Genomic DNA, 23,105 nt, shown 5'->3' with positions numbered 1-23,105 from the left:
GTGATGTGAAGACAGAGGCAGAGTTTGGAGTGATGTGGCTATGAGCCAAGGAATGCCAAGGCAGCCCCTCGGAGAGGGAGAAGGTAAGGAACACATTTTCTCCTGGACCCTCCAGAAGGAGCCAGCCCTGGCCATGTAAGATGGTTTATAGACTTCTGATCTTCAGAACTGTAATAGAATAAACTTGTGTTGATTAAGCCACTAAACTTGTGGTAATTTATTACAGCAGCATTAGGAACTAATACACGTGACAAGTTAAATGGATCTTTTTGAAATGGACCACCACATATTGAAAAATATTTTGCCTCTTAAACTACTAGCAGCTATAAGTGGGAAAAAAGATCTCCAAATATAACTGAGCCTCATTCTCTAAGCTAATTAAAAAAACGTTTTTAATTAGGGATAAAGATGGGGATTTCCCAGTAAGTTGGATTACTTAAAAGGATTATCAGTGTCAGATTATATCACAGCGCTCATGACTCAAACACCTAATTAACCAAGAGAGTGTGTGAGGAGGCCTTCAAAGGGAGCTGGGATGAGTCTCTGGCCAACTTGAACCATGGAGAAAGAAGTTAAACTTTCCCTCAGGAGACAGTGTGTCAGTCAGGATACTATTTCCTGTCCGTTGAAATATCTTTTTATAGCTGGGAAAAACTTGGGAAAATCAACTGGTGAGCCATGGAGAATGATTTCTTTTGTTTATTTACTTTGGCTTTTTGAAATGTCCTTGGATTTGAGCAGCCGCTTGACTCTGGGGAAAACAGACCTAAGAAGAATTAAAGTGCACCAAGTGGCCTCTGCAAGGAACCGGCATTGCCTATTGCTGCTCTTGAGATCAGCTCCGAGAGGGAGCAGAATGGAGTAGGAGGCTGCTGAGCGGAGCGCCTCCAGCCTGTATTCCCACAGGGGCCGGCCATGTTTCTCTTGCACCTTTGTGTAGTGGGTGACTTCACCCGAAACCTTTCCACAGAGGACAAAGTATGCGTTCACCTTATCTTTAACTTTGACCCCATGTCCCATGTTGTTAAATGCCAGTTTGTCTCAAGAAATGTGTGCTGAAGACATAGAGCTGGAGACACAGAAGAGGCCCACCATGAGAATTCAGGCCTGGCAGCAACCTTCATGCAGGCTTCTCTTTGCTTTGAGCTCTTCTGGAGAGACAAGGACTGGCTGAATTGATACGGAGAGTTAGCCTTAGCACAATAACTCTTGATCAAATTTAGAGACAAGATACTCAGCCGGAGTGACTCAGTGGTTGAGCATCAACCTATGATCCAGGAGATCAAGATTGGATTCCCGGTCCGGGCACATGCCCAGGTTTCAGGCTCAATCCCCAGCAGGGGGCGTGCAGAAGGCAGCCGATCAATGACTCTCCCATCATTGATGTTTCTCTCTCTCTCTCTCTCCCTTCCTCTCTCTGAAATCAATTAAGACATATTTAAAATATATATATTTAGGAGCAAGATTCTTTCCTTAGCCTCCCAAAGTATGAACCACCAGGAGTGGCAGATACTCACCCTGAGGTGGGAAGTCCAAGTGAACCAACTTTGTTCATGAATTAAATATATTGGAATAATGGTTTCAGGTATTTAACTTTCTGGCGTCACTGGAGGATTTTTTTCTTTTTGACTTGGGTTCTTCAAGGCTTCGCGATGGTGGTAGATGTAAGAGTGAGGAATGTGTTTGAGTGTGTGAGGCATAGAGAGGAGGTAAGGGAGGACCACCTTATACTGAAAGATGAACTGAGATGAAAAACTAGCAGCTGCAAGGAATAGACCAGTGTTATAACATAATAAAAACTAGGAAAATTCCAGGACAAGTGGAATAGGGAAACTGAGAGAGATTATTAGAAAGCAGTTTGCAGCCACCTAGTAAATCTTATCTTCCCTAAACCAAGGACGTTTGAGAGTAAATGGTTTGTGTTAGATGGGCCAGGTACAGAAACCCAGGTACAGAAATTAGGGTTCAGAAACTCATCAGGGCAGGAAGCTACAGATGCCTACAAGGGACAAAACTGGGAAAACAAGAACCTTGTCCTCAGGATGATCTATCTTCCCCTAGCATATTGCTGGTCACCTGGGTTAGACCCCCTGAGCGTTCCTCTCTAAAGATAAAATCTAGGCCTCAGTTGCTCCAGCCCAGATAAAGTGAAACCAGACAGGTGGCACCCTGTGGCTGACTCAGGACCAGATACATTGAGTAACAACCTCCCCTTTGGCATCGACCAATCAGTGGAGACCAAGGCCCGGGAAAGAGCATATCTGGAAAGCTGATGAATATTCTATTGACACACTCCCCTAAGACTTCCTGCCAGCAAGAAAGGGATAAATACACTCCAGACAAAGGACCCAGTGGAGCTCTCCCACTTGGGAGCAGCCGGAGCCTTTGTCTTTCTCTTTCCCTTCTCTCCTTGCCTCCCTACCGCCAGGCACATTACCATTAGCTTTCTCACTCTCAAGCCCCAAAGGCTCTTCCTTTGCCTCTATAACTTGTTTCCTAAACCCATTTCTTCTAGAAATTACTTCTCCCACCTCTGTAATTTTACCAAATAAATATTCTCTTGCAGTTTGGGTCTTGGCTCTGAATTCTTTCCTAGCCAGAACCCAAGTACCAAGGTTGCTGAACCCAGATCTGATCTGACCCCACAGGCCTAACACCCAGTGCAGTTTCCTGCTGCCAACAGCATCAGGAGTAGCCTGAAGCTTGACTTAGACCCTCGAAGAACAGCAAGTAAGAAAGATTTCTCCATAGAAATAGCTAATATTTCCTGAGTGCTTACTATGAAGGAGAGACAGTCTTTTACATGCTTTACATGTTTTAACCCACAGAGCAACCTCATGCTATTGTTATTTCCATTTCACAGATGGAAAATTGGAGACATGGGGATTCTCAATGCACCCAACCAGTAGATGGGGGAACCAGGGTTTCAGTCAGGCCATGTAGATCTAGAGCCACAAAGAGGAAAATGGGAGAGAAATAAAAGGCACCACTCAAAAGCAGATAATGATGCCTCCAAGCAAAAGGCAGTCTGCTTGCCGAGACATTTTCAGTTCTCTGGGCATGTGCTTCCTTGAATGGAAGGTGGAGGCGGGCCAGGGTGACTCAGCCCCTGCCTGGGCAGCCCACTCCTTGGACCTGGAATGGGGTCTGTCCTGCCAGCCCAGGTACGGGTGTGTGTGCTGTGGGTGTGTGGGTGTGTGTGTGGGGGGGGATGCTGAGGAGGAAGATGGTGGAGATGGGACATGTCCCTGAGCCTAATGCCTGAGGTGGGGTAGTTTGACTTCCTGGGGGAATGTGGTTCTGTCTGCAGTCAAACCAACTTGAATTCATTTTGCAAGCGTCGGTTGTTTCCCTCTGAACTGTGTCAAATGCTATTCTGAGATTAGACTAGTGAAACCCTCTCACAGGCTTTTAAAAAAAATAAGATTGAGATAATGTTTCACATGAAGAGGAGACTGGATGAGACAGCTCTTTTCAATCACAGGGATATTTCCTCTGAGGAGTGGATGCCTCTTACACAGCAAGGGGACCTGCCCTAGGGATGTGCCCTGGAGAAGTTTCCTACTAGACAGGCTGTCCTGCTGCTCACCTCAGCCTCACACCCTCCAGAACTGGAGCTGGACACTGACTTCACCTTCCCTTTGAGAATCTGGATCCTTCTACACTTCTAAAGTTGTGCAAGATAGCACACTTGGAGTAAAATGAAACCTTTGGAGGTGTCACTGTGGTTGTTAGGAGCCCTGGATGTGAATTATGGGGCAGGAAAGTCATCCCTTAGACGAGAGCCTAGCTTAGCACTTAGCCAAGCGCTGGCTGGAGGCTGGGAGCAGCCCCAGTCCTTTGAAAGAACATGAATGGGAAAACTGATGCTGGGGAAGGACTTATTTCCTCCTATGAGGACACGTGAGATAAGGCATGTAGGCCCAAGGTTCTGTGTGGTAAGCTAGGGAGACCAACAGCCTGGCGTCAACCTGGGAAAAGACCATTTGGTCAGATAGGTGTGCCCAGAGCAGGGCACCATGCTGGGGACCGCAGAGCACTTGGGGAGAATTCAGCACTCGAGCCCTGACAGTCACTGTGAACGGGGCTGTGGGACAGGGACCACCAGTCCACAGAGAGCAGGTGGTCTTAGAGTCTGTAAGAACCAGGGGGGACAGTGAGCGTTGGAACCGTCCTGTCCCTCACTCATCCCTCTGATTTCTCTCCCTTCTTTTTGTCTCCTTTTCCAACCCTCTTCCTTTTCTTGCCTTTGCCCCACTCCTTCTTTTATCTACTCTGTTGATATTGTTGTCTTTTTATTTTTTTTTTATTGTCAGTATCCTTTAACTAAGGGGCATCAGTTTTACTATTCTGTGTTATTTTTCTCAGGTAAAATACTCCTTTGTTCAAAGTAACAAACCCTGCCCAGTCCCCTGACACTGCCACATTTCCTCTGTTTTCCCTCTTCACAGCTGGCAACAGGCTATAGTAGAAACGTTGGGGGTCTCTGACCCCTCTCCCAGCCTGAACTTCAGCCCCAGCAGGACTAAAGGGAGCGGCACAATGATCCGAGGGCTCTGATAACCCACTACTCCTCACCCTCCACCCTCCCTTTGTCTTGACTACAGATTGCTTAGGAGACCAGTCCCCAAGGAGGCTATAATGAGCACTGATTATCTATATCCCCACAGGAGACCACAGGGAAAAACTGTTGGTGGCAGAGGAAATGGCACCAGGTGTTAGACTGGTGGGGTCAGAACAGACCTGGTTTCAGCAGCCTCCGTGCTTGAGTTCTGGCTAAGAAAGAATTCAAAGTCAAGACTCAAACTGTAAAAGAGCATTTTATTTGGAAAATCACAGAAGTAGAAGTCATTTCTAGAATAAATGGGCTTAGGGAACAAGTTATAGAGGTAAAGGAAGGGCCCTTGGAGCTTGGGAGTGAGGAAGATAATGGTAGTGCTCCTGGGGGAAGGACCCAGGGATGGGAAGGGAGAGGGAAAGGTATGGGAGTGCGCCCAGGAGAGAGAGTGCATTGGGTCCTCTGTTCTAAGCGTTTTAAGGGTGGAGTTTTTAGGGGAGGTCCCAGGGAAAGATCTCAATAGAATATTCAGCAGCTTTCCAGGTGTGTCCTTTCAGGGTATAGATCTTCACTGATTGATTGGTGGGCACCAGGGCAAAGGGTCATTATCCAATGCAGGTGGTCCTGAGGTCAGGTATGGGGTCACTTGCCTGGTTTTGCTGCTTTTCTGGTCCTGGAGCTGAAATACAACTGAGGCCTAGATGTTAGCTCTAGGGAGGAAAGGTCAGGGGTTCCAAACTGCATGACCAGTGATATGCTAGGGGAAGAAATGTCACCCTGGGGGCAGGTCCCACCCTACAGTTGTCCTTTGCTAGGTACCCAGGGCTTTTTGCCCTGGTGACCTGTACCTGGCTCTGCTCATGTCTGTGTAATTGCCTACCACAAAACCACCCACCATTTCTATCCCTGCTTGCCTCAGTCACCTCCAACAGTCCACATCTTCAAGGTCATCCCTTATATTCTGACTCTGTTCCATAAAGTTCAGGACATTCGCTCATCTGACTCATACCCCCATCCCCTCCTGACCTTTTAGCCATTCCACAACCCTCTGGAACTCAGAGTCTGTCATCAGTAACTTTCCTATCTCCAGTCTCATCTGTGAGCATTTCCTTCACCTTCTCGCTCTGACTCTGAGCTGTCTGATCCCATAGCTAGTATTCACATGTGGCTACTGAGCACTTGAAATGTGGCTGATGCAAACTGAGATCTGCTGCAAAAAAGAAAAGAATACATCCTGGATTTCGAAGATTTTGTATGAAAGAAAGAATTTAAAATATCTTAAAGGATATTTAAGTGGCTACAAGATTTTGTATTGACAATGTTTTAGCATTTCAAAAATGTATCACTTTCTTTTGACTTCCATGGACTTTCATGATAATATTTTGATTATATTTGGTTAAATAAAATAGATTATTAAAATTCAAGTTACGCATTTATTTATATATATTTTTTGATGTAAGTTTTCTTTCAAAATATAAGAGAAAGTTTATTTAGAAAGTCATAGGGATAAAAGAAGTGAGTGGTAGAAGAAATGGGCTCAGGAAACAAGTGACAGAGGCAAAAGAAGTGCCCTTGGAGCTTAGGAAAGAGAAAAGTAAAGGTAAAGCACCTGGGGTGGGGGGGCAAAGGGGAGGGAAAAGAAAGGCATGAACATGCTCCTGGGAGGGAGAGGGAGCCTGTAGGTGTTTTTTAAAAAACCGAGATAGATATAATTGACATATAACATGTCTGAAAAGCAGGAGACCCCTTGGGGCATTTCTTAGTATCACCGTGTCCTGTGATTCAGGTCAGTGGAAAACTGCAATGCCATTCGGGCAGAGCTATAAATGGCCCAACTCTAGGTGTGAAAGTTTGGGTCATCCCATCAGGTAAGGAACCATATAGTCAGTTGCAGTACTCTTTGAAGGCAAAAGGAATACAGTTACATTTATTTTATTCCCCTCGAGGACCTATAGGTGAAGGCTGTGCTGATTTCAGGTGGAATTAACCAAGGATAGATATTGGGCTATTGAACGCCTTTATTCTTCACCCATTTTCACTGCTGTTCAGTTCTGTGGTGCCATTTTAAATGACCCAGAACTAAACTTCAGGTGAGGCGAAAGACTGATTTTGCAGAAGATCTATAAATTATCAAAGTAACAAAGACAGAACAGAGATTATGTATATATGTGTGTATGTGTTCATATATGTATATATTTATATAGACACACATATATGTTTACCCATTTGCATATTACTCAATTTTTATCTCTATTTCCACTAATTTAAAATGCATATACGTTAAAACTATGTATCTCTGTCTGTCCATCCATCTATCCATTCATCCATCTTAAACCTATGGAAAATTTAATGGAGACAACAACTCAAAAACAAAATAGAAAAAAGGAACAAAAATTTAAGCTGACCAAAATGAATAGTTCTTCATGTGTTTGTGCTGGAATTTCAGTTTCACTACAGGGGCTAAAGAAATGGACTATATCATTGCATTCAATTTGCTTTCACTATTAATAAGGATCCCACCACCTGGCCGGCATTTCCCCCACCCTTCATTGTTTATTTTACAGCTCTTCTCTTTGATTTGTTTTTCTTTGGTAAGCTTGCAGAAGCTTATCACTCTGACAGAGAGCAGAAGCTACCATTTGTTAAAAATCTATTCCAGTTATTTTGACAAATGTGAATCGCCTCCCCTGAACTTCCTTAAGCACATTTGCATGCACACACACACACACACACACACACACACACTCTCCAAAAGACCCTCAAATACATTACGTATTTGCTTCAAAGTAGCTGGGACCCCAAATCACTAAGTCATAGTCCTTTGTGACTCACTTTGAGCAGATGTAAAACTGCTTTTCAATTTTTCCTGCAAGTCACAGCAGTTTCCAGCATCACTGGGAAAAAACCAAGGAACTGAAGGTGAACCCCAGCAGGACACAGAGATACATACTTTCTAAAGACCCCAGGGCGCTTCACAGCCTCCACACAAACACTGAGTGGCCATGCAGGGCCTGTCTGGGGCTGCAAACTAAAGATCACGTCAGTGCAATTTGTAGACAGACATGGTAAAACACTGAAATCACATTCTATCTCGTCTTGAAATGGACCTGAAATAGGATGCAATCTTTTGCAAGAAGGTGGGGCCTCTGAACCTGACAGTAATAAATCAGCTTTCCACTGCCTCTTGCAAAACAGCTTTTCCACATTCACGGATGAGACACCCTGCCACTGAATGAGCTGAAGTGGGTGCTGTGCATTCACCAGAAACCCCTGGCTTCGTTTTACTCACTTCCTTTTGCAGCTGGGCATATGTATACTGTTTGTTAAGTGGGGTAAATACAACCTACCTCTGTATTCTCGTCTTTAATTAAGGCAGGAGCTGAAGCTTCCTTTCTTGATGGGCATGGGGTGCCCTAGAGGGGAGAAATGGATACTTAACTGTGCATCAGCACCAATAGCCTTCTGGGACTATCTTAAAACATCACTGGGACACTTGGAGAATTTTCTCTGCCTCAAAGTCTCCAATTATATAAATGTTCATCTTATGGGCCATATTTAGAGTGCACATGCTCCAAAAAAATAGAAAGTGAATGAAGGCCTTTGTTGCAGAATTATGAAGAACTCATACCAAACGCTGCCAGTTTTGTATTCTGCCATGCTGCCTTCCTTGGGATGCAAGTGTTACAGAGGAGGTAGCCATCTGGTCCCTGTGATCATGACAGATGAAAACCGAGTACTATGCACACAGATACGTTGCATTTCTAAACCACAAAGGAAAGAACTTGGTCTTTATCAGGAAGATCTGGGCTGAGACTGAATTGATGGCAAAAGCTCTGAATGTACAAGGGCTGATATTTTAAGACATCATTTATTCATCAAATCCACAAATACTCACTGGGTATACTCACCTTGTGCCACTTATGGTGACAAGCACGCAAGTTTCTTGCTTTAGTAAAGTTTGCAAAATATTTCTCTAAATCAGATATATCAAAGCTGATATTCTTGCTTCCTTACTATTATTACTTTCTCAAACATAATACAAATCTAGAGATCATATTGATGGGCTGCCTGTTAGTTATATTTTTAAATCTTAATAACATTTAGGTGACTATTGGGACTTTGATATAAAGTGTTAATTTGCAAGCAACTGTTAACCAAGTCACTAATTTCCTGGGATTTCTAATGGGGTGGAAGTGTATGGTTATTGATGATTTTTTTTTTTTTAAAGCATCGTTTTAGTGAACCATTATTATGGAGTATATAGCTATTAATACAATTTACTAATTATTCTTAGTTAAACCAAAGCTTATAATGTTTAATTTCTTTGCAGGCAATTCGCTTGTGGTTCAAAATCTTTTTTAAAATGACATGGGGTACAAGTCAATAAACAAGAAAAACCTAAGTATATCTGCCCCTCCTCTCCCATTTCTCCTACTTTCTAGTTTGCTGATTCTCTAGATTTCTAATGTGATTTCTATCTCATTCATTCTCTACAACAAAAGTTTGTAATTGCTGTGCCAAGTCCATATTCATATCCCCTCTTCTATGCGAACGTTAATCTTCTTTCATTTACTCAGTTTCCAGACTGAGTTTGTGCAGATGGTCTGGAGTAAGTAGCTCAGGTGGCTCACAGAATTCAATGCTGGGGGATTATGGGAGTCTTACGTCTGCACTGGCCAGAAGGCTTTGCAGAGGGACATAATTAGTAATCACTGGTTTGGCAGAAATTAAGAAAATGAATTCAGAATTTAAAATAAGACTTTGTCATTTACTAAGAATTGCACTGCAAGGAGGAAAGAAAGGGCTGCTCACTAGTCAGTAGCTGGGTGAACATCACATCCCAGTTTCTTCACACATCAAAATGACCTATTTCCTTTAGGCACAGGTACAACCTAAAACCATTCTGAGAATTGTCTTTTCACCAATAGGATGAAAGGGCCTCATAATGCACATGTAGAAGACAAGAAGCCTTGTGAAACTTGGCATACCAGGGGGAAATGAACTTACAAACCTAAGTTAGATTTTTAAAAGTCTATTTGAGAGAGTTACTGATAGTGGCTATTTGAAAGAGATTATAGGTTGTTGCTTTTCGGTAAATAGCAAGACTGTAATGATGCAACTTTATTGCATGCAGTGTCTTATTACTATGAAAGGCTTAATTTCTTCATCTCTAGGCCTTTGAAAAAAGATCATCTATTTGTGCTTGATATTAGGAATAACAAATATCAACCTCCTGTGTGTCTCTAGTCATTTACGCTTCTGTGATTACCTTTTCCCGTAGTACTTAAATAAAAAGATCTTGAGCCTTCTTCTAGAAACAAAGCTCTCATGTGAGCTTGAGAGGGGACAAATAGCCAAGAAGCATGCCCACTTCGGCTGGTGGAACAGTGTGCATTGGGTAAGCATCAAGGAGGCAGGAGCAGTGCAATGTCCATCACTGCACATTGTAATCCAGAGCAATGCAAGGAGATCTAGCAAGACAGGATGAGAGGGGCTTCATCCTTTGGACTCAAGCTTATTAAGCTGCATGATTAGGGAAGCACTAGCCCCTCCCCTGTTATGACCAGGGCACTCATAACAATATAATGAGCCAGAATCTTGGATCTAGCCCTATCCTGAGAGTTCAGTGTTTATGATGGGGGAGGCACTAGCCATTCCTCTGGTATGGCCAAGAGCCTCATGTTCAAGACTTATAATTACAGCTGTATAATGTGACCAGATAGCAGCAGGATTTGCCACATTGGCTTTTATGGTTGGAGAAACACCTGCTCTCTGCTGGCACGGTTGAGAGGCTGGGGTCCAAGCATGTCGTTGGTGAAAATTGATTGCCTTTATCACAGGGCCATAGCTGGATCCATGGAGCTTTGCAGAAAGCCAACTCCCTCTCTGTGAGGCCAGCTGCAGGAATCAATTTGAACAACCCTTATTTTATGAGTAGAAAAGGTTTGGTCTGCAACTTAGGGAAAAGCAATGTGAAGTACTGAAAATTTTGCATTTGTTCGGTACCTCTTGCTCCATTCACATATAACAGAAAACCCTTGTATATGACTAAGGTTTTGTTGGTGGAATATGAGTGGAAGCTGTGTTTGACACTTGCTGGTATAGGTCTTAGGACATTGGGCTTGTTATTTCCCCTTCCCACCAGGTTATGGAACTAGGTTATGGCCACCACTCAATTTTGATCAAACATGTGATAACAAAGATCTGTGAAACAACAGTAAAGCAACTTGGGTTCATGAATAGCCACTAGAGGAGGGTGCCCTGCTTAACTGGTACTATTATCTGACAGAGAAATCACATTCATTATTTTTCAACTCACCATATTCTTGGGTCTCTTTTAAAGCAACTTAGCCTTCATGTCTATTGATTGTAAATTGTTTGACAACAGTGAGACAGTGAGACACCAGATAGTGCAGGCTGGAGATATAATAGTTGTTTACATCTTGGCACAATATTTGCTAAAATTTCTACCTGGAAGATGCACTGTCTGCTCTAAGGGAAGTGGTGGGAAAGAACAGAATGTGAGTATGTTTTGGGTTCTCTTGGAAACTTTTAGCAAAAAATTCAATAAAGAGTTCAGGCAAGAATTAACTAGTTTGTAATCAGAGATGTAAGAGAATGGAAAGAGTCCATATATTTGGAACCTCTTAAAGTTAGAAAGGTCAACTTATTTTGAACTCCTTAAAGTTTTTCTTGAAGAACTATTACTATTTTTCTGCAAAACAAAGGTAAACAGGTCTGTGGCAAAGACTAGATTAAGGTGTGGCTTTCCTACCCAAACCTATTGCTTCACATGGCCGCAAGGTAACCTTCATTAAAATGAAGAAAAGAGGCCAGGGTTGAGCTCAGAGGTTAAGAAATAAAGCAGATTAAAGAAATATGGCTAGAAAAGAATGTTGGATGTGGATACTGGCACATGGAACAGACTATAAAACATACACCAGAAACCTACTAAGATTTTGAGGGAATTGTAGTGCCAAAGAAATGGCATGCCTAGCTTGTAAAATCTTGTTATTGTTCAACCCCAAATCAGTTCCTAAGTGGGGTATACTTTCCAATGCCTACTTTAGATTTGACTCTGATGGTAATAGACAAGAAAGAGCCTCCTGTAATGCAAAGTGGGGTCCATAGAGAGCATTGGAATTAGTTTCAGAGAGCAAATTGGGCTAACCAGACAACTTATTTTACTGCTATGAGAAAGCTCTATGATTTTATGCCCAATAAGATTTGATAATTCCTATGCACTAGTGACTTCTGTGTGGTTCTTATACTTCCTTTTCCCAAGTGGGAATTTTATCACGGGTCATTTTGTTTCTGTTCTATCATTGCATATTGGATGTAGGAGTGGTAGGTCAGAAAAATTGGTCAGATTAAAAAATCTTTTGGTTTATGGGTACTGGAACTACAAAAGTCCCCTAGGAACATGACCTATAGTTTCTTGACTTTGAGCTGGATTCAGTAACTGGATGTGTTTCTTCTTTGAGAAAAGGCTGTGCTCCTACTTGTGGGAAGTAAGATGCACATGGAGGTGGGCTTTGGCAGAGACTACCATCTATCAGCCAGTATCCATGATTCATTTCTCCATAGTGTGAAAAGTTAAGATAAGTGGAGCCATTTTAAAATTGAGCCAGAGCAGCCATTCCAGAGGAACTGCCTTACAGGTCTTATTCCTTGAAACTTTGGAATGTTTGAACTGGGCCAAATAACCTTTGGACTGGGCCAAACAAACATTGTTTTACAAACAACTGTTTGTAAAGCTAATAGGAAAGCTGACATCTGAACACAGTGCTGATGATTATGAATATTCTTTAGAATCAATAACCAGCCATGTAGATAGCTAAAGAGTAACCTAGCTTGTTAGCACTAATAGCAATTCTTCTATTCATGTAATCATTTCCCTGCCTCTTCTCATGAAAACCCCTTACTTTCTCCCCATAAGTAGGACATAATTTGGGTTTCTGTCTGATTGTATGCCCCTGGATTGCAATTCTATTTTTGATTTCAAATAAACGCTTGTAGCCTCTCACTTTGACTTGTTATTTTTAGGCTAACAACAGGTATGGTAGAACTGGCCCGCTAGATCACATTTCCTGGCCTTCCTTGCAGTTAACAATTACCAAAGGAATGTGAGCCATTTTTGATCAGGGCCTCTATGCTCTGCTTCTCTTTGCCATTTGCTGGAATCTAGCTGAATTCAGCTTTGACTATGCAGATGATGACAGTGGCCTAAGGAATGATGGAGCAACAAGACTGGAAAAAACCAAGTCGCTAAAGGATTCTGCCCAAACTGGACTGCTTACGTTGGGGCGATTACATGAGAAAATAAATGAACTTAGTTCTCTTTAAGCCAATACACTATTGGATTCTTTGTGATAGCAGCTTACCCTCACTACAACAGAAACAGCCGCTTTATTTCATTCCCCCTAAGGGTAGCAGAAGATGCCACCCCAGATCATGCCACTTTGACATAAGGATTCTTTTGAGTTGAAGGCAATTGAGAAGCAGATACAAGAAAAGTTCTCTGTCTTTCCTCAATTTGCCTAAAAGCAAGAACTAAATTTGTAAAGTTGCCCCCCACCCCTCCCACCACCAGGAAGGACGGAAGTTAATCACTGGATACAATTCCAAACCCTTATCAACCTAGAGATGGCACCAGAGGAATCTATATAGCAAACTTGGCTAAAACCAGCCCTTAACTTCCATTAGTTTCCCTCATATACTTACTTTTCCATAGTTTGTCACCCAAGAATCTCAAAGTCTTATTCCTTTGTCTTGTCACTTCTTTAATAAGGTATTTTTCTTTTGTTAAGATGCTCTATAAGCCCCAATTCTATCCACTCATTTTTGAGTGCTCCCACGTGTATGCCAGAAACACATATTAATAAACCCCTCTTTCTCTCTCGTTAATCTGTCCTTGGTCAGTCTAATTTATAGGGCCCAGCCAAAAACCTAAAATGCAGAAAGAAAAATATTTTTTTCCACCTTAGACCATCAAATGCCATTCATACAGGGAACTTGTGTTTATTAGCATTTTGCTAAAGGAGATATGGGAACATGGCAGAGTTTAACTTCATACTAAAGGATTAGCATAGCATATAGCTTGAATGTTAGATTCTTTTTCTCTAATGTCTCTTGCTCAGGACTCTCACGGTGACTTTTCCTTGGCATTCTTTACTTAGTCCCAGCCTCCCACTATAAACAATAATCTCTTAATTTCCACGTTCAATACCTCAGCAGTCACATTTGGTGCTACTTTATAGCTTTTAATCCTCTTGACTACCTGCAACTTTTCACTCCTCCTCTTGTGTTATTTTGTCCTTATGACAAAATTACATAGCAGTATCTTTTGCTAGCCTTTCGATCCACATCTTCAATAAAAATTGAAAATATTTTTTTCTGTTGCAATCCTGGTTAATCACTAAACAATTGGATTATGATCTCAATGCAGTGGTTAAAAATAGTTGATTTAATAAGGCAATAGTTAGCTGACTCTCCTAAGTGTGTGTTATATGTGGGAAGTGGTTATTTTCTCGCTGCCTACCTGGCTACCATGGCTCACAATGTAGCCACAGTCTTTTTCTTTCTCTCTTTTTTCCCCTTAGGGCTTTGTTTGCAGTTCCTTTAACTGCCAGGCACTTGTGCTAAAAATAGCTGTTCCATTTTCTAGTGACTCCACCCGGCTTAGTATGCCTGCTTCCCTGCTTCCCAGGAGGCCATCTCCACAGTAAGGTTTTGTTAGCCAGTCTTTGTGTTATTGCTTCTCCCCTCCAACTACGGATGACCCCCGTGGCACTTCCTCCGAGGGCTGTGAGCAGTGCTCCTGAATAGCCCCGGGCAGGGGACACGCCAGCAGCAGCAGCCGCAGCTGTGGGGGCTCCAAAGGAGTGTGCGTCGGAATAAACGCTGCAAGTGGAAAAGGTCACTGCTGAGGGAAGTCGTCTCATTGAATCTTTTAAAAAGATTAAGAGACCTTTAGAGGGATCAGTGTGCAACACCAGGTGAAAGGGAAGCCGAAACAATGGGAGGTCACCAGGCAAAGAAACAGGAAGGAGTTTAGAAGGAATCTGTGGCCCTGAGATGGACATTTTTTCATAATTCAATATTGCAGATGTCAAGCATATCTTCCAATTGCGGGGTCCCCTGAATGTGGTAGCGGTGTTTCTCCTCCCCCCTGCCTATCGTCCCAGCCCCTACTCCACTCCGTTATTTAAGCGAGGGTGTGACTGTTGCCCTGAACTGTGTCGGGATGTGAGGAAACCATATATTCACCGAGGTAAATTCACCACAGTCCAGGGGTTACTCCTACCTTGTGAATTAAGAATCCTAATTTGCAAGCCCACAGAAGGAAATTTTCTAAGGAAAGGTCTAATATTCACTTGGATTACAAAGACTGAAGTATAAATTTAGACTGTCTATTGAACAAACTAACACATAAAGAGAGAAATGGCAGGATATCCATGTCAGTGTGACCAACCTGCTCCCTTCTTAAAAATGGATTCTTACTCAGAAGCCTCATATGATTTTTTTATTTTTTAAAATATATTTTTATCGATTTCAGAGAGAGGAAAGTAGAGGGAGAGAGAGAGAGAAACATCAATAATGAGGAAGAGTCATTGATCGGCTGCTTCCTGTACACCCCCTGCTAGGGATCAAGCCAGACCTGGAATCGAACCCCTCATAGGTCAATGCTCCCAGATCATAGGTCGATGCTCAACCACTGAGCCACACCAGCCGGGCAGAAGCCTCATTTTAATTAAAAGAGTACTTAGGGGGATTTCCAGGTAATTTGAAAAGTCCATCTCCATAATATAGTCTTGTCAACAGGCCCATTATATTCATTGGTCTGTGTGATATTCCTTTTTTGTAATCTTTCTTAAGCGCCTCAACTATCCCTTTCTAATGACTTTTATTCTCTTTATTATTTTTTCTTCAGAATCCAGGCAGGTAACATTTTTTTAAAAATATTTTTTTAAGGGAGAGTTTAAAAATCTCTGGGTTGATTTGTTCTGCTGTTAGGTATTGATCCTCGTAAAGCACTCTCTCTTAAAAAAGAATTTGAAAGTTGCAACAAATATATATCTACATATGATCTATATCTATATAATTATTTCTATATAGAAAACTATTTTTGCTTTAGCTACATTTAGAATTACAGGCTTGAGAGATAATACACTGTCTCTTTATGGTATCCATTATATTATAGCATTAATTCTCACCCTTGGCTTCAAATGACCAGTCTACTGTACCAACCCACTACCCTTTGTTTTTAGGTGAAGAGTTATTTTTGTACACTATTTGATAGAAATAATATAGTATTGCTCTTTTATGCCCAGTTTCTTTCACTCAACACATGTTTGTAAGGTTCATCAATGTTGTTGCATGTAGCTGTAGACCGTCACATCTCGTTGCTGTGTAGGATTTCATGATGTGAATATACTAGTTTATTCATCCATCCCACTGTTGTTGGACATTGGAGTAGGTTCTAGTTTGGGGCTATTTTGAATGCTATTGTGAACATTCTAATACATGCTTTTTGGAGCTCATATGAGTACATTTCTGTTAGGGGCATACCTAGGAATTAAAATGATGGGTTATAAGCTATACCTATATTCAGGCTCAGTCTATATAGAGTATTTTCTTTAAATGAAGATCAGACCAAATGACTCACCTGTGGAAACCCTCACAGACTCTTTCTTTTATAGTTTCAATAAACTCTGCTTCAAATTATAAGACTGTAGGACGAGGCTGTGTTACATTCTCTAGCTTCATCTCATGCTACTCTTTCTCTTGACTCGGTCATGTTTGCTTCCATTCAATTATTTTTCTGAATGTAGGTCTCCCGCTTTTCTCTCTGTTTTGCGTATTCTCATTGTCCAGTCCCCCTGCCCCTCACACTCTCTGCCCACCCAGTTCAGCTCCTCATTCAGCAAATGCCACCTTCTTGGAGAAGCCTTCTCCGGTTGTGGTTATCTAAGTAAATACAACCCTTTTATCTAAGTAACTATTTCCATTTCATTTTCTGTAATTCTATCGAATTTCTTCATAGCACTTAGGACAAATTTGAAAGTATATACTAATTTTATTTCTTGTTCATCTGTGTTGTCTTCTAACCTTGGGTACTTTAAAAAATATCCATGCGTATGCCTCGCTCCCAGAGAGCTTGATATAATTAGTTTGGTGGGGATCCTGGCCTTGGTGTTTTTTAAAAGCCTCCCAAGCTAATTATTACATTATAATATAATATATGTAATAAATAAGTCACATACACACCATCTTTATAAATAAATATTGGAGGTGTGATATAACAAATTTTATCGATGGATGTGTGCAATCCAAAATATAGGGAGACCACTGGACCAGCCCATACAATACCTCATTTTACATGTTAGGGGACTATGTTACAGAGAATCTCTGAATTATGTTCAGTTGTACAACTGGTTACTGCTATACCTGGGACAACTTCAACTTCCAATGCCACTGCTCTTCCACTGCAGTGCAAACTCTGGGTGTTGCATATTCGAATTATTTGTCACATCTGTCTTCCTCACTGACTTGTAACGACTGGGACTGTGTCCTCTTTGTCATTTCATTCTCCATAGTACTTGTGACATATAGTTCTTCGCTTATAGCAGACCATCAATAAATGTGTTGAGAGCAAATAATATAACCATTTAGATCACTTATGTGAAGTATAAAATAAACTTCACTGAGCAGTTTCTGGCTTTTTATACCTTGAGTACTGATATTTCATTATTTCAGAATTTTTTATTTTTACACAAAAAAGAGTTGAATCAATCTTAAAGCCTCAAAGCCAAAGAGGGTTTGAGGATCTTTGAAAGCACAGCACACTTTCTGTAGTAGTAAATATCAGTAACAACAGGGATTAGCTTGGTCTATTGTTGGACATATTATTGGCTATTGTCATAAAATAGATTCCCCTCAATTAGAAAGAATTTCTGGTTATTTCAATGTACTTAGAGGCATCACTTGATTCACAGCACTTGACTCAAACTTAAATGAAAAAAAGTTATTATAGAATGAAGTAGTTTCTGATGATTTGTATTTTAAAAGAAGAAAAAAAACCAATAAATTTGAACACTCAAAATTCTGTCTTAAATTACTGAGGTAGTTCTGGCTATAGAAATTTTTTATCTGGGCTCTTTATCAAGATAGTGAAAATGTTTTTCGATAAAATTTTTAAAAATTGTGGTTAGGAGTATACAGTAAGCTACTTTTTCTTAATTGGTATAGATGTGTTTCTTTCTTTAAAAAAAATGTTTTTATGATTTCAGAAAGAAGAAGGGAGAGGGAGAGAGAGATAGAAATATCAATGATGAAAGAGAAACATCTTACTGGGGATCGAGCCTGCAACCAGGGCATGTGCCCTGACCCAGAATCAAACTGTGACCTTCTGGTCACTCTCAACCACTGAGCCATGCCAGCCAGTCAGTTGTGTTTCTAAAAAGAGTCCCCAGTAAATTTTTATTTGGCAAGAATGAGGGCTATTAGAAAATAGAGGGTTGGGGGAAACAACTAAAATAGCATTAAAATAGTTTTTTAATCCATGGAATACTATGCAGCTGTAAAGAAGAAGAATCTCGTACCCTTTGGGACAGTATGGATGGACCTGGAGAAAATCATGCTAAGTGAAATAAGCCAGGCAGCGAAAGACAAATATCACATCATCTCGCTTATACGTGGAATCTAAAGAACTTAATAAACTGATGAACAGAATAGATTCAATGACATGGAAGCATAGATGAGACTGATGAATGTCAGAGGGATGGAGGAGGGTGGGTGGGTGGAGGGGGAGAGAGTAACCAGGAATTTATATGCATATATGCACAACCCAAGGACATGGACAATGGTGGGGAAAGGGACTGGGGAGGGGGAGGGAACGGGGTGGAACGGGTCATTGGGGTGAAAAAGGGACATCTGTAATATTTTAAACAATAATAAAACTTAAAATAAATAAATAAATAAACAAACAAACAAACAAATAAATAAATAAAAATTTAAAAAATTTTAAAAAATAGTTTTTTAATGTCAATTATATCTCAATAAAAAAAATTTGTTTTAAACCCACAATAAATAAAAGCTTCAGGAAGAAAATTGTTTCATCACCATAACAATCTGTTCTAGAATCATCCTCATTTTTTTTTTTTTGAAAAATCCTGCCTCAGATTTATTTGTATAAATAGCACAGGCAGACCCCAGCTCCATGCACACAGCAGCCCAGGGTTCACACAGGCAAACAGAGACCTCTACTGTGGAGCCTTCATGGGGGCCTGGGCATCTTTGGGAGCCTGAGCCTGAGCTGCAGCCACAGCCATAGGTGCAGCCTGGGGCTTGGTTTGAGCTTTGGCCTTGGCCTTTGGCCCGCAGAGCCTGAGACCCTTTATGATGCCGGCTCCAGCACGTTTCCCAAGCCTGGGGCAAGCGATGTAGGCAAGTCAACTGAATTTGCTTCTGTCGTCCTTTGGGATCTTGAGCTTGACCTTGGGCTTTTCAAGGGCCTTGATAGCCTTAGCTTAGGTGTTCATGGCCTTGGTGTTGTTGGCCTGCATCTTCCTCAGGCCCTTCTTGTTGTGCTTCTTGACAAAGCGATTCCTCAGGAACTTGGGATCTATCCCCATAAGAGCTTCATTATCTTTGTGATCTGGGTTTCTTGCTGCTGTTTCTGTTCCATTTTCAGAACGGGTCATGGATGGTATGGTTCTTGGATTTAGCCATATATGCACCGAAACCCGTAGCTCTCAAAGCGCCTGGGACTAGAAGAGAAAGAGCCAGAATTATTCTCTTTAATTGATCAGAAAACACTGCTGTTAGCTTGATGATCTGCAGAGGCCACATATTTTTATCTGTAATGTGCTTTCTTTGATATTTTCCAAGCCAGTCCTCACTTGCTTGAAATGTAATGTCTTGTGCTCTTGCATTCTTGTTTTGTTCTTACAAGTGCTGGCAAAATGCTAAACTCCTCACAAATTACTGTGGTGCTCAAGGGCATGCTTTCCTGGCTTGATCTCCGGGCCAGGCATTGAGAGAGTTAAACATAAACAAGCCTCCCCACACTGCTACACAGGCTAGCCCTCCTGAGAAGCAGGGATGGGGGCTGGGGAACAGTGGTCACTGATGAGGAACTTTAAACATGTGGAATGACAAGATCAAACCAACTGCCTCAAAACCACTACTGGAAAGGAATTACGATATTCAAATATTTCCCTTTCTACTTTTAAGGTTCTTGAGGGCAGTATTTTTTTTTTAATATCCTCACCCAAGGATATATTTTCCATTGCTTTTCAGAGAGTGGGAGAGAGAGAAAGAGAAACATCGATATGAGAGAGACACATAGGTTGGTTGCCTCCCACATGAGCCCTGACCAGGCCCAGGGATCGAGCCTGCCAATGAGGTACGTGCCCTTGGCTGGAATCAAACCCAGGACCCTTCAGTCTGTGGGCCGATGCTCTAACCACTGAGCAAACCAGCTAAGGCTGTATTTTTTACTGTCTTTATGTTCGTACCACTTGTCAGTGTTAAGTGACTACTTGATGCTTACTGTGCAATTTTTATGAATTATAAATGGGACAGCCTAGTCTTTATTATATAGTAATAGCCCCTTATTTGCCTCTTGCTCATTTGCTTCACATTGTTAGTTGGAATTGACTTGGTTTATCCATTGAATGAAATATAGGGCAAACCTCACAATTTCCCTGCTCATACTCAGGTTATGAAATGTCCTTTGGTAGGTAATTCAAATCCCATTTGCATCAATAGTCAAAGCTTTAATTGTAATTACATTTAAAAAGTTCTTCCTGTTGAGAGAAAGAGATGTGGTCAGGAGAGACGGAGAGAGGAGAGGTCTAGATTCTCACCTAATGTTAGTTTCCCTGGTTTTGGTCCAAGTTTAAAGCTCATTCTTTTTCTCATCGCCTCTTTCCTGGGATCTTCTGAGGCCCTCCTCAACTCCATTTTCGGAGTTTCTCACCAGCAGTTCCCTTACTCGGGCTAATGCCTCTTTGCTCATCATGGTAAATAATTTCGTGTTCTTTGTCCCAATGTCTTCTTGTAGGGCATGACATACAATGCAGCCACTCCTCCACCATCCTATTTATGTCTACTCTATATTTTCCAAAGTAGATATTAAATTGCCAAGTATCTTAAATGACATCAATCTTCTTTCAATTCCCTCTTGAGGTGAAAGGGGGAGTTCTGAGGGTAAGTTAGTATGGTTCAGGATAGAGCATGGAAACTCCTCTTTCCCTGGAAGCCCCTCCCTGGGCTACAAATGTCCCGGTTTTCTGCAGTGCATATGGAAGGCTGAGGGTAAAGCATAAAATCCACATGGCCCTTGCAGGACATTTGGTCCTGCCTAAAACGTCCACATTTGGTCCACGTCCATCCATCTACCTAACCCCATGTGCCATTACCAGCTTGGCTATTGAAGAAAGAAAGGTTATTACCGGCAGTCCAGCCATAACACTATTATTGGACCAATAAAACATGATGGTATTTTTTAATGTATTAAATCTGTAAACCCAAAGTAGAAAAAAATGGTCTGGCCTATTGAACCCAGGGACCTCTTCTAAGCATGGATGCTTTGGACAAGACCAAATATCAAGGACCATTTGGCATGGAGGTTGTAATTGTGAGTGTTAACGGTCTATCTTTGACTTTGGATTAACTGTGCTTTGTACTAAGGGAGAAATAATTTAATTTTTTAAATTGTGAATATTGTGACCATGTTTTCTTTCAGTTAATGAAAATGAGCATGATTAAAATACCAGAGCCGGCATAACCTAGACATTGCTGAAAAGTAATAACTGTGCTATTTTAATGACAGATAGAAGGGCACATACAACTGGATTAAGGAGGTAAATAACCAAAAGAGAGCGTTCTGCACAATAGGCAGAAAGTAGCTCAGGACGGCATGATAGGAAAGGGGATGTGGAAGTGCACGTGGAGACAAACTCAAAGGTCTGGGAAGAGCTGTGCAAGTACTTTTTTTTTTTTTTTTTTTTTTTTTAGGAACGTTGGCTGAAAACTTTATTGCTTTGGGGGAAGGGGGTTGCTCGGCGCTGTTGGTGGGCTGACTGCTCCCTCTTCACCTTCACTGGCTGCTGGCTGTGCTGGGAGGCGGCCAATGCTGCTCAGGGTGGCCCTGGGCGTTGGTGGTGGTGGTGGTGGCCTGCATGTAGGAGGTGGCCAGCTTTTGCTGGGCGGATCTCCACTTCTTGATGGTTACCACACTTTTGCCCTCCCTAGGCCAGCTGCGGGCTCCACACCCACCCGCTGTCATGTCGTGAATCAGCCGGTTGTAGCAAAAGGAGTTGTGGGCCTTCAGATTATTGGGTTTGGTGCTATAGGTCTGCTTGTTTCCCTTCTTTTGTTGTTAATCATCACCTGAGGATCTTTTTTCCATTGAGATTATATAAATTTAGAGAGAGTAGGAGGGAGGGGGAGAGAGAGAGAAAAACATCATGTAAGAGAGACACATGGATAGGTTGCCTGCCCCAAGCTCCCTGACCTGGTCCAAGGATCGAAGGGAGAACCAACCCACAACCTTTCCACGCGCAGGCCGGTGCTCTAACCACTTAACCACACCATCCAGGACTGCTTGTTCCTCTTGATCAGGAAGCTGAAGCAGTTCCTACGACCATCCATTGTAAGTGGGCAGCCCAGAGATGGAAGGAGCGAGTACTTCTAAACCAATGAAAACAGTTTTCATTCCCCAAAGGCATTAATGCTTAATAATGTTTTCTGATCGATTAATAATTCATCTGCCACTGAATTAACTTAGGCATACCATAGGGACAAATACTTATAGTAACTTTCCCTTGGTTGTTCTATGAAACCAAGTAAAGTCATATTTCCAGAGGTTGCAACTAAAATGCCCTGTGATTGAAGAGGGACATTTTGATACCAGATGCTTTGACCCCTTACAGTGTGGGACTGATGCTGTCAGTTCTTACCAACAGCCATGCTTTCTACTGTCTTTCAAGTGATATGTTGAATCACGCAACACAAAATGTTCCTGCTAGCTCTTAGGTACTTTGATTTGAAAAATAAAATTTCAAGTCATCTACTCACAGAAAGTAAAAAATAGATTAGTGATATCTTGTTCAAATAAAAACTTGACTTTGCTCATTTATCTACACATTCCACAGTGCAAATGTAAATTCTGGCAAATTCTGTTTGGTTCACAAACTTCTTGACAGATACTAAAATAAAACAATCTTACTTCTAAACGTCCAGCACACCTCGTATACAACATGCCTCGTATGCAACCCTGTGCTTTGCTATCCTGTGATACTGAAGCCTTTGTGATGAAAATTTTTGGTCACTTTTCAGTTTTCTCAAGACATGCAGAAGCAATTAATGAGAGTTTTGACTGTCTAGAAATGGAAGGAGAGAAAACCCTCTTAGGTATGTGCTTCCAAGAAGCTATCACTGTTGTTGGGCATGGAGAAGATGTAAAAATGTTGGTCTGCTATAAAAGCCGCAGATTTTATACTTTACTTTTTATTTATTTATTTATTAAATATATTTT

General features: G+C 41.6%; 1 pseudogene; it reads right to left on the bottom strand.

The window, feature by feature from the left end:
• Positions 1-18,822: 18,822 nt before the first annotated feature.
• LOC107527497 (large ribosomal subunit protein eL29-like) lies at positions 18,823-19,300 on the bottom strand (annotated as a pseudogene).
• Between the last annotated feature and the right edge of the window lie 3,805 nt (positions 19,301-23,105).

The sequence above is a fragment of the Miniopterus natalensis genome, chromosome 4 (assembly GCF_054644295.1).
Source record: "Miniopterus natalensis isolate mMinNat1 chromosome 4, mMinNat1.hap1, whole genome shotgun sequence".
Taxonomy (NCBI): Eukaryota; Metazoa; Chordata; class Mammalia; order Chiroptera; family Miniopteridae; genus Miniopterus; species Miniopterus natalensis.
This window is presented reverse-complemented; position numbering and strand designations above follow the sequence as displayed.